At 63.0% G+C, this 12243-nt stretch overlaps 1 protein-coding gene across 2 annotated transcripts in view; it reads left to right on the forward strand.

The window, feature by feature from the left end:
- The first annotated feature begins 6645 nt into the window (after positions 1 to 6645).
- The window catches only part of PPARA (peroxisome proliferator activated receptor alpha), a 65281-nt gene continuing 59683 nt past the window's right edge, over positions 6646 to 12243 (forward strand). For both annotated transcript variants that reach the window (XM_080660979.1, XM_080660977.1), the window contains exons 1-2: positions 6646 to 6775; positions 7775 to 7934. The gene's annotated coding sequence lies outside the window, so the exon portion shown is untranslated. The remainder of the gene's footprint in view (positions 6776 to 7774; positions 7935 to 12243) is intronic.

Below are 12243 nucleotides of genomic sequence, written 5' to 3' on the forward strand. Positions count from 1 at the left end.
GCCTTATCTAGGCCTTGGCCCGGGGGTGGGGGGAAGGGGGAGGCTTGGGCGGACGGAAGTCAAGGTCTGAGGCATTTATGGGGGACTCTGCTTCTTATTAGGCTGGAGGCCCCGAAGGCCACACCGGGGAGGTGGGAACAAGGGGTGCAGAAGCCAGCGCCTGCCTTGCAGTCCTGGGCGAGTCAGCGCTGGACGGTGCGCTGGGGGTCACGCCTGGGAAACACCAGCTCAGTCCTCGGCACCTACTTAGCCATCACTTGATTGGGGGTGTTTGTTTTTGGGGGGGTGCTTTAAAGTTAAACTCAGGCCCCGCCAGCGTGGCTCAGTGGTTGAGCATTAACCTTGAACCAGGAAGTCACGGTTTAATTCTTGGTCAGGGCACATGCCCGGGTTGCAGGCTCCATCCCCGGGGGCGGGGGGTGGGGCGGGATGGGGGCGCGTGCAGGAGGCAGCCAATCAATGATTCTCTCTCATCATCGATGTCTCTGTCTCTCTCTCCCTTCCCCTTCCTCTCTGAAATCAATAAAAATAAAAAACAAAGTTAAATTAACCTCGGCACTAACACGTACCTGGATGCATCGATTCAACCTCATGCCCCACCCGGGGAAGGGAAGTGACAGGTTCTCAGTCCCCTGTCCGTCTTTCCCACCTGCCACCCCCAACCCCACCTTCCATGGAGCAGCCCCGGGTGCTCCTGTCCCAGGTCACCTTCCGAGGGCTCCTGTGTGGATCGCCTTCCCGCAGAATCAGCCCGGGCCCCGCCCGCTCCCTCCCCTGCCCGCCCCGGGCTCCAGGGAACCTCCTACCCAGGCTAGGCTGTGAGGGGGCGCAGTGGCCCGTGAGCCAGGACCCCGAGTGGGTGTGACCCCTGTGGGGCCCCAGGCGGCTGCCCACACCTGGCTCCCTCGATTGGCAGAGATGAAGATCAGGCCCTTGCTGGGCAGGATCTGTGCTCCACGCTGCAGGTCTCAACACGCGAGTGCTAGCTGGGATGTAAACAGCGTGAGCAGGGCGAGCCGGCCGCCAGGAGGTCCCGCCACACCGTGTGCTCAGCAGCCGGTCCAGGCCAGCGGGCGCTGGTCTGTGGCTTTAGAAACAGTACAGACAAGGGGTCTCCAAGTCGAAGCCCACCGACCCCCACAACTGTCACCAGCACGGGCGCTGCGGCATTTTCGTTCAGAAAAGGCACTTTCAGCAACCAAAGACGTCGCGGGACAAAGAGGCTGTTTCTTGAAATCGCCTGCACGAAGCGTCACCGAAAACTCTCCACGAAGTTCTCGCATCTGGCTGGCGTGGCTCGGCGGTTGAGCGTCGACCTAGGAACCAGGAGGTCAGGGTCCCATTCCTGGTCAGGGCGCAGGCCCGGGTTGCGGGCTCGATCCCCCGTGGGGGGCGTGCAGGAGGCAGCCGAGCCATGATTCTCTGTCATCATGGATGTTTCTGCCTCTCTCTCCCTCTCCCTTCCTCTCTGACATCAATAAAAAATATATATTTTTTAAAAAGTTCTCCCTTCTTTCTCCCATTTTGCCGCGAAACAGGACATTTTGTCGAAGGTGGCCGGTCCCTTCAGGGAACTGGGGACCACGCTCCGATTCTTCTGCTAGCCGAAACTGAGGCCTGGAGGTGCCGAGAACCCCTGCCTGCTCGCCCACATGATGGGGAGCCCCTGGGACCAGGCCCTGTGCCGAGAACGCTCCCGGGCTCAGGTGCCAGCTGCCTCGATGGCTGGCAGGCTGCTTCTGAAAGAGGCAGCTACAGGGTCGATCTGAAGGGGGAAAACGCACCAACAGGCACCTGCCTGACGTCGGAGAGGGTCCAGGGCTCAGGCACTGTCAGCGAGCTGGGCAGGGGCACAGCTGCCTGGACAAAAGTCCCCCCGGAGGGTGGCGTGAGGGCGCCTTCTTGGTGGGATGCAGGCCAAGCAGGCTTCCTGGAGGGGGTGACCCTGGGCAGGGCTTCAGGCAGGTGGTCGCCGGGTCTTGAACGCAGGCCCTGTCCCTGCACTGCTACCCACGCCCTCCTCGTTCTCGCCCCGGACCTGAGCATTGCTGGCCGCTTTTATAGGCGAGGAAGGGCGGGCAGAAGGTCACGTGCTTGTCCAAGGTTACGGCAGGAGTGAAAGCACAGCAAGGGTTTTGACTCCAAACCCCAGGTCCGTCGGTAACTTCACGAAGGAACTGGGGCGAGTGCCCCAGGCAGAGCCGGGATGTGCATGGGACCTGCATCCACTGGGCATCTGGGGGTCAATACACCGCATCTTCTCTCCGCACCCCGACCCGACCTCGCCCCCCACACCAGGGCAGCTGACGTGAGGACCCCAGCCTGGGTCACGCCAATGCAGACCCCACCTCCACACAGAGCCGTGTCCCTCACAGACCGAATTCACTCACATCGCCTTTCAGGAACACTGTCCCCTCCCGGGCTACACGGGTCCCGACGCTCCAAGCTCAGGCTCTGAACTGGACAAAAGACGTCACTGACCCAGCCCCTGCCCCCAACTGCGGATGGGACAGTGCGTGCTGACCAGGAGGGTGTCTGACTTCCTGGAGGGACGGGGGAGGGGCTGGCGAGGGTTTCTCAAGAGCGACGAGGCAGATCAGACAGAGCCTGCAGCCAAGCCCGTCTGTGGCCTGGGCCAGGGGCAGGGTGGGTATCGGAGGGGGCCAGTGTCGCCCGGTTGGCGTGGCTGAGTGGTTGAGCGTCGACCTAGGAACCAGGAGGTCTCGGTTCGATTCCCGGTCAGAGCACGTGCCCGGGTTGCAGGCTCGATCCCCCGTGGGGGGCGTGCAGGAGGCAGCCGATCCAGGATTCCCTCTCATCATGGATGTTTCTGCCCCTCTCTCCCTCTCCCTTCCTCTCTGACATCAATAAAAATATTTTTTAAAAAGGGGGGTGGGGGAGTGTGTACGACAGCAGCAGTTGCTGTACCTGCAGAAGGTTCCAGACTCCGCAGACCTGGAGTGAGCAGGTAGCTTTCCCACAACCACCCCCGCTTCAGTCATGACTAGTTAGCGCGCGTCACTTAGACTTTGCTGCGATCTGACGGAGCCACGCCACCCTCCCCACCAGGCCACCCGTTGCTGCCTGGCCGGGGCCCTGCCTGCCGCCGCCCTCTCTTGCCCTGGAGCGTGGCCCCTCGCTCAGGCCACAGGCTTCTGCACCTGCTACCCCCTCCCCCCCAGAGGCAGGGCCAAGACTGACCTCAGCACCAGGCTCCTGGTCTGCCAGAGACCTCGGGGCTCAGGGCTCAGGCCGGGACAGGCTGAGCCTCTGGACCCGATGGTGACCTCAGGGGGTACCCTGTGGCCAGTGGAAATGGGGGTGGGGGGGTGGACTCTGGAGTCCAGTCCTGATCCCGCTGACACACCTCAGCCCACGACATGACTTGGTTTCTTCGCCTGTAAAATGGGGATAAACCCAGCTGCCTCGTGGGACTGCTGAGTTCATGGAAAGTGACAAGACCTGGATACCTGGACCCGGGAGGTGTTGCCCTCGGGACCGGGATGGCGCCACACACGTGCCCAGGCTCGGCCCCTGCCGAGGTCCGGCGTGGCCAGGGAGCGGCTCTGGACCTGCCCACAGTGCACTGGCCCTTTCCAGCCCCTGCCCCTGTGGACTTCCACCCCCGACCCGAGGGCACACTTCCAGGAAGCAGAGGCCACTGCCCGGCCGGTGACCCCTGGGGGCACACCCTCCATTTCATCAGGCGGCTTTGCAGCTCGGCGGAGGCCTTGGGTGTTCCTGGAACAGGCTTACCCAAGCCGGGCACACAGACGGCTGAGCACACAGGGCTGACACCACCTGCTTGCCGGCTGGGGTCTCACCTGCTGCCTGGTGTCAAGTGGCAGGCCCCTCCCCCGCCCGGGCCCCCTTCCCCTCCCTGAGTGTCCAGCTTCCTGGTTCTCCCTGGGGGGGGGGGGCGGGGGGTGCCGGAGGGAGCCTCGGCTGCTCTGGTGGGACTGGGCAGGTGGGTGCATCCGGGGGTGGCTCAGCAGGGCGGGGGCTCCTCTGGAGCAGGGGCCTCGGCCTCAGCCGCCCCTTGGGAATGTGGGCACATGACTAATGATCTGTCCGAACACCCTCGGGGTTAGAAAACGTGAAACGGGCCCCACCGGCGTGGCTCCGTGGTTGAGCGTCGACCTAGGAACCAGGAGGCCCCGGTTCGATGCCCGGTCAGGGCACAGGCCCGGGTTGCGGTCTTGACCCCACGGAGGCGGTCTTGCAGGAGGCAGCCGATCCATGGTTCTCTCTCATCGTTGATGTTTCAATCTCTCTCTCCCTCCGTCTCTGAAATCAATAAAAATAAATTAAAAGAGAAAAAAGGAAACGGGAGCCAAAACCGGTTTGGCTCAGTGGATAGAGCGTCGGCCTGCGGACTGAAAGGTCCCGGGTTCGATTCCGGTCAAGGGCATGTACCTTGGTTGCGGGCACATCCCCAGTGGGAGGTGTGCAGGAGGCAGCTGATCGATGTTTCTCTCTCATCGATGTTTCTAGCTCTCTATCCCTCTCTCTTCCTCTCTGTAAAAAATCAATAAAATATATTAAAAAAAAAAAAAAAAAGGAAACGGGAAACGGAGCCTGAAGCAGCACGGACTGAGTGGACGGAAACCGTGGACCAAGGCCCGTGGGCCCAGACGCTCCCGGGACTCACAGAGGCTCGAGGAGGAACGCTGTCAAGGGCACCGGTTTGTCCTGGAAGTTACAGGGGACGCTCTGCCCGCCCTGCACAGGAGGGCGTCTCTGCTCTGTGGAGCTGCCGCACCCCATCATCGCTGGGGGAGGTCAGCAGGGCGGGGGCCGCCCGGGAGCTGGGGGCAGGGCCGGCGTCCTTTGTGCCACTTCCTCCTGGGCAGACTGTGTGACAGGTCTTGGTGGCCAACAGGACCGCAGCCCCCGGGGGGCAGGGACGGAGCGTTTCTGGCCAGGATTCTTCCACGAGAAAACCCTTGCCCTTCCTTCCACTTTCTACCTGGGGGAGGGGCGGGGGCAGGCTGAGCATTTATTCAAAAGTGACAAAGTTCAACACGCGCACGAAGAACTCGTGGTCACTCCCTGACACCCGGGAGCTCCAAGCACGCAGGAACATCGTCCCCCCTGTCTGCTGGGGGCGCCCCCCCACCCTGCTGAGCCCTGGCCAGCTGGTTGCGTCCCCCATCAGCACCATGTCCACCAGGTCTTCCCAGCTGCCGGCTGAGCTGGGTGTATGGCCCTCGTGGTGCAACTGGGAAAAGATGCCCACACCCCTGCCTTGGCCTCTGGGCCCCACAGCCCGAGAGTCTGGAGTCCGTCAGAGCCTGGGTGTCACGGGCAGCTCCTTCGAGGCTCTGTCCACCCGCCCAGCACCCTGTGGCCCCTCCGTGGGTAAATGAGTAACACGGCGGCCCCCCGCACCTGCACCAGGTCCAGCATGTCATGTCCACGGGGCTCGCTTTGTAAACTCGGAGACTTAATATAAATATTGGCAAGCGCAATAAAATCTGGGCTTGTCAGTGTGGGCGTGGGTAGGTTCTGCGGGTGTCTGCGGGGGGCGGGAGGGGGGCAAAGTTCACAGGAAGGGTGCTAGTCCACAAGGAGGAGTTTCGGACACCCGGGGAAGGCAGGCGGGCCTGCTGGCCAGGGACCCCGCTAATGCAGGACTCTTTAGAGGGGTGTTTCCTGCCCGAGTCCGGCTTCCCGGGGAGCTCGCCGCTACAAATAGAACAGGGGTGGGGGGGGGGAGCGGGCGCAGGTTGGCACAGCTCACTGTGTTCCTGATGCGCGGACAACGCTGCTGTGCATCCCCTCTTCTCCCCCTCCCCCCCCCCCCCCCCCCCCGCCCCGGGGCCGCCGGGCTGCGACCTCCCCCTGCGCGGGCACAGGCCCAGCGCCTTGGCTGGGCAACGGCGGCCCCTCACCCGGAGGCACCCGCTCCCGGCCCGGGCAAGGCGGGTGGTCAGAGTTGGCAACGCGTTCCTGCGCTCTGGCCGCCCTTCACCCACCTCGGTCCCTCGCCCACGGCCAGGCACCTCCACCAACTCCACCTCCACCTCCACCTGTTGACGCGGGTCCCAGCTCGCGTTCCCTTTTTCCTACATTTTCATCTTGGGGTCCCGGGGACAAGGTCCTTCCCCGCCCGCCCCGCACCCCGCGAACCCCGGAAACTCGAGGGCACAGCGCCTCGGCAGGGGTCAGGACCGGCCCCCCGAGGAAGGTGGGGCCTCGCCAGCCTGGACTTCAGCCCCTCCGGGTGCGCGGGTGGGACGCGCGCTCAGGCAGCCGAACGCGATGTCCCATCGCGGCGCGTACTCGCCCTCCCGGTGACCTTGGCCGTCCCTCCCTCCGCCTCCCCGCCTCAGTTTCCCCACGCGTGCAGCCAGGGGGCACGGGGGGAGAGCAGCTGAGAGCGGCCCCGCCCCCGCCTCGTGGGAGCCAATCGGGCGCCGCCATCCGGGGGGTGTGTCCCGCCCGGGGCCGCGGTCGGGGGCCCGTGGGCGGGTCCAGAGGTCGGGGGCGGGGGCGGGGTCGCAGGGGGGGCCTCGGGGCGGGGCTTCCGGGCCGGCCACCCGCGCGAGCCGCCAGCGCTGCGGGCCGGGCCCGGAGGCCGAGGGGCGGCGCGTGCCGCGGGGGCGCGGCTGGCACGGGCGCGGGAGGCGGCGCCGGGCATGGGCTGGGGACGCGGCGGCCCCACGGCGGGGGCAGCGGGCGGCGGGGGCGGAGGCGGCCGCTAGCGCCGGGCCCGGTGCCGCCTCCCTGGCGCGCTCGCCCGCAGACCGGCAGGCGGCGGACCCGGCCCCAGGTGCTCGCGGGTGCACGGGCGCGCGCGGGGTTTGCGGGCCGGGCCTCCCCGACCCCGGGACCCGGAGCGGCGGCGACGGGGGAGGGGCCGGGCCGGCGGCGCATGCGCGGGGCCCGGGGGCGCGGGTTTGTGCCGGGGAGCCCCGGGCCCGGGGGCCGCCCCCCGCTCCGCCTCCCTCCCGACCTCGGCGTCCAGGGCTCTCCTGGGGCTGGGGGCGCGCGGAGGTCGAGGCCGGGACCTCAGGGACCCCGGTCCATTGCTTGTTCCCGGAGGGAAGGCCCACCAGGCGGGGCGTCGGGCGCGCCCTCCACTTGGCTCGGTGGAGATTGGGCGTCACCGACGGGAGGGGGCGTTTCCCGAGATCCCGGGGTCCCCGAAGCTAGGTAGCCCGAGGCCCCGACAGTCCGACCCTCAGGGCCGCGCGCAGCAGGGAGCCAGCAGCGCGGGCGGGTCCGTGCGTGGCCCTGGGCACCTCCAGGAGCTGTCCCACTTTGCCAGCGGGCGCAGCGGGCGACCGGCCGGGCGGGCGGCGAGACCAGGGCAGGCTCCGCCGCGGGACACCTCCCGGGAGCCCGGGCCCTGCCAGGCGTCCGCGCCCAGGTCTCCCGCCCCGGCTGCGCGGCTCTAGGGGCGCAAGGTGGTGCTGGCGAAAGGGGAGGGTCGGGGCTGCCCCACGCCCACCCCAAACCGAAGGGGACACAGGCACGCCTCGCCTTTCCTCGCCTCTTTGAGTTTCCAGGAGGGACAGCGGGCCCCAATGCCAAGGTCCTTGTAAAGAAAAGTCCGTGGTTATACCATGTCGTGGGGTTCACGGGGCGCCCGGGGGCCTCCGGGCTTCGCGCTCACCCCAGCCCGGCCCCCTCCCCAAACCAGAGGGCCCCCTCCAATCCCGAGGCTGCTTGGGGAGGGCTGGGGGGAGGGGCCCAGGGGTTCCTGGGAGCGACCCTGCCACCCCGTTGCCTTTGGAGAAGCGGGTCAGGGTGACATTCCTCCCCCAAGGTGGTGAGCCGCGCGCTGGGGAGAATCCAGAGGACGCCTCGGAACCATTTCCTCCTTCACCTTCTCGCCGCCGCCGGGGCCGCCGCCCAAGGCCCGGCCTCCTCCGCGAAGGGACCGTTGGCGGCCAGACCTGCTCGGGACCCAGACGCTGCCCTCCCAGGTGACTAGGTTTGCTTCCCTCCTGTTCCCAGACCAGAGGGGTGACTGTTTCCTTCCTGGCCCCGCAGACCTGCCAGGCGGGGCGTTAGTGATTGCAGCCTTGGCGGCATTGCCCGGGCTTTGACAGGACCAGGGATGCGGGCAGATCCCCCTCCAGGCCCTGACCCCTTGCTGGAACTCCACCTCCGTGTGGCCGGGTGGGTCCCCGGCTCTCCCCACCGGAGAGTGTCACTGGGATACGCGTGCTCACGGGCCGGGCGCGGCAGTCACAGCCGCTGACAGGTGAAGAGCCGTTTTAATTCCCGTTTGAATCTCACGCGGGTGGCTGGCCGGGGTGGGGGACAGGAGGCCACGCTGAGCTGCCGTCGCTCGGGCCGGGATGCCGGGGCCTGCAGGCCACTGCCCATCGGGGCCAAGCAGGGCGCCTGGCAACACCCATACGACGTAGAAGCAAAAGCCAGTTAATGGGTGGTCGGAAAAAAATGTTCCTCTTTGCTCACATCATAGACGTATAGCAAGTTACTCCATAATCGGAACGAGGTCTTTTAACTAACTGTCATCTGTCAAGCTTGTAAACAGACTTTTAAAAAAATATATTTTTATGGATTTCAGAGAGGAAGGGAGAGGGAGATAGAAACATCAATGATGAGAGAGAATCATCGATTGGCTGCCTCCTGCACACCCCCTATTGGGGATCGAGCATGAAACCCGGGCATGTGCTCCTGACCGGAATCAAACTCGGGACCCCTTCAGTCTTTAGGCCGACGCTCTATCCACTGAGCCACACCAGCCAGGGCTGTAAACAGACCTTTAAACATTGTATGTGTGCAGGAGAGAGGACGGGGGGAAAACCACGTGTTGCTTCTGTGTAAACTACGTTGTAATCTGCGTTAACTACGAAGTTAGGCAAAACGTTTCCACGTGAGTACGGGTAGCTGTGTTTCACCGTTTAAAATGCCGATATAATTTTCCATTGTGTTTAGATTAAGTATTTAGCCAACCCATATATATAGGAATATGTAAAAATGTATGTTTTTAAGTTCACTTATTCTATGAATATAGGGTGTCCCAGAAAAGTATACACATGCTTTGAATAATTATAAAGACAGTGCTTATTAAAATACATTTAATTTTAAAAATGGAGCTATCAGCTGTGAAAGTGTGTGTACGATTTTTGGGGACCCCCTGTATTTATTGAGTAGCTGCCACTGAGCAAGGCAGCTGTGGGTCTGCTCACGAAGCCAGTTTTTATTCCAGAATATAAAAAAGAGTGGCCTGGCCGCATGGCTCCGCAGTTGAGCGTCGACCTTTATGAACCAGGAGGTCAAGGTCCCATTCCCGCTCAGGGCACATGTCCGGGTTCTGGGCTCGATCCCCAGTAGTGGGTGTGCAGGAGGCAGCCGATCAGTGATTCTCTCATCATGGATGTTTCTCTCTCTCTTTCTCCCGCCCCCTCCTCCGTGAAATCCATAAAAATATGTAAAATAAATAAGAAATCAAGAAGAGAGTTAGAGTTCGTCTTCATCTTCTTAAAAGGTGCAGCTGGGGTGCGGAGGGGAGCTGGCGGCAGGCGCCTCGCCGCGGCGTGCTCGGTGTCCGGCCTGCTGTCCGGGAGCCTCCATGTTTTATAATATCGCTTAAGTGATCTATACATTTAGAAGCCTAAGCGGCCCTTACAACCGAATGACCAGAACAAGGGGAGCGACCGGTTGACCAGTCGCTATGATGGGCACCGACCACCAGGGGGCAGATGTTCAACACAGGCGCTGCCCCCTGGTGGTCAGTGTGCTCCCACAGCCAACCTCCCACGGCCAGCCAACCTCCCCCCTGTCCCTCCCTCTGGCCGGCAGACCTCCCGCAGTCCCTCCCCCTGTCCAGCAGGCTCCGGGTGGCAGCTGACAGACCCTGGCTGGCAGCCGGCTCGGCCCCGATCAGGACTGGGTGAGACAGCCCCTATAGGCCCTGATTGCCAGCCAGGCCTGGGGACCCCACCCGTGCACGAATTTCGTGCACTAGGCCCCTAGTCTTTTTTTTTTTTTTTTTTAATATATTTTATTGATTTTTTACAGAGAGGAAGGGAGAGGGATAGATAGTTAGAAACATCGATGAGAGAGAAACATCGATCAGCTGCCTCCTGCATACCTCCCACTGGGGATGTGCCCGCAACCCAGGTACATGCCCTTGACTGGAATCGAACCTGGGACCTTTCAGTCCTCAGGCCGACGCTCTATCCACTGAGCCACACCGGTCAGGGCCCCCTAGTCTTTTTAATAATTGTGATTAAACTGTCCCTTTGCTTAGTGTCAATTCCACACTCCCGGGGCTCCTCCCTCTCGCTCCTGTCTCACAGCCTCTGTACGGGAGGGTCTGCCCTGAACGGCAAAGGGCCGGAGGGTCTCCACTTCCACGTGGCTGTGGATCTGAGCGCTCGTGCAGATCCGTTGCTGCAGCTCGAGGACTGGCCTGTGGGGTGTCTGCTCTTGCGGGAGGTGAGGGCCTCTGTTTTTATTTTCCTTCCTCGGTGGCGCGGTCTCTAGAGGCTATTTTAAATGTTCCGTAGACATGTCCAATAAAGGCGCGGCTTCTGCCTGGAGGGTGGACGGCTGCCCATCTCCCGTTCCCGCCCTATTGATTACACCTGCCTTATTGATGACAAGGGCGAGCTGGCTCGCCTCTAGGCCACGCGGCCCGGGAAGATTAGGCAAAGAGTGTTCGTTTCCAGCGTGGCGTGAGATTGTTTGAAGGTCAGAAGCAAAGGAGGAGGCCGGCGGCCCCTGGGCTGTCTGGGAGCGCACTGGTTCCTCCCTCCCGGGCTTTCTGTCGCTGGCCGGCCGTGAGATGCTTCGGAAGGAGCACGTGCGTGCGAGTGTCCCGCCTGTGCTGTGGGCCACACACAGGCCGTCGATTTGCTCGCGGTCTGGAGGTGTGTCGGCGACTTGCGGCGGGAGGGTCAGTGACCTGGCACCTTGGCGGTGGCTCTGCAATGAGCCGGGGAGGTGGCACCCCTGGGAAAGCCAAGCGTTACGCCGGCCCGGCCAGGCCTGGTGCCTGCTTTCTGTGGCTGCGCTGCGTTGGCTGTGAGGTCGGCAGCCGGCACCAGCAGAAGGGGTTGCAAACCCGGGTTTGCGTCAGGGAAGCAGCGGACGCATGGGGAGGCGCCAGGCCCCTCACCGGAGACCGGGGTCCCCGCCCTGCGCTGCCGCCGGCCGGGTCGGGCGTCCTGGGCCACCTCTCTAAGCTGCCGTTTGCACAGCAGAAAACGGAGTTCCCCTCCGTTCCCCTCCGTTCCCCCACCAGAAGGGTCTGGAGCAGCTGTGGGCAAACTACGGCCCGCGGGCCGGATCCGGCCCGTTCGGCTGTTCTATCCGGCCCGCGGAGCCGAAAGAGCGCAGGGTTCTCTTGCTCTCCCCTCCGCTCCTTTACTTTGAATTTATATTAGTTCACACAAACACTCCATCCATGCTTTTGTTCCGGCCCTCCGGTCCAGTTTAAGAACCCATGGTGGCCCTCGAGTCAAAAAGTTTGCCCACCCCTGGTCTGGAGGCTCAACGGTTGGGTCTCACCGGAAGGTTCTTTTTTTTTTTTTTAAATATATATTTTTTAAAATTTTTATTGATTTCAGAGAGGAAGGGAGAGGGAGAGAGAGTTAGAAACATCTATGAGCGAGAGAGAAACATCGATCAGCCGCCTCCTGCACACCCCCCACCGGGGATGTGCCCGCAACCAAGGCACACGCCCTTGACTGGAATCGAACCCGGGACCCTTCAGTCCGCAGGCCAACTCTCTATCCACTGAGCCAAACTGGTCGGGGCGGAAGGTTATTGTAAAATGGGAAAGCCCTCAGGCAAAAGGCCCCGCCCCGCCCGCTGCACCTCCCGCGCGGCCGCATCTGACACCTGCCTTGTGGCCGCGCTGACCTTCTGCGGTTTTCAGAGGCTCCGGAAAGAAACACACCTCCGGGGACACACAGGACGCTTCTGTTTTTGAGTAGATACAGGCGTCCTCAAACGACGGCCCACGGGCCACAGGCGGCCCGCCGAGGACATGGATCCGGCCGGCCGGGGGCCGCTGCCTGTCCTGCTTCGCAGCCGACGCGTCCCGGGCCCGCAGTGCGCACAGGAATTTGTTCATAGTTGTTTTTTTAAACTATAGTCCGGCCCTCCCACGGTCTGAGGGACAGTGAACGGGCCCCTGTTTAAAAAGTTTGAGGACCCCTGGTAGGCAAACAGGGACCCTACACCAGTCAGAACCAAACCATCACGAGGGCTTTGTGGGTTCCCTGAGCGTGGCCACGTCCTTTCGGTGGCCAT

The sequence above is a fragment of the Plecotus auritus genome (assembly GCF_963455305.1).
Source record: "Plecotus auritus genome assembly, chromosome: 3".
Classification (NCBI taxonomy): Eukaryota; Metazoa; Chordata; class Mammalia; order Chiroptera; family Vespertilionidae; genus Plecotus; species Plecotus auritus.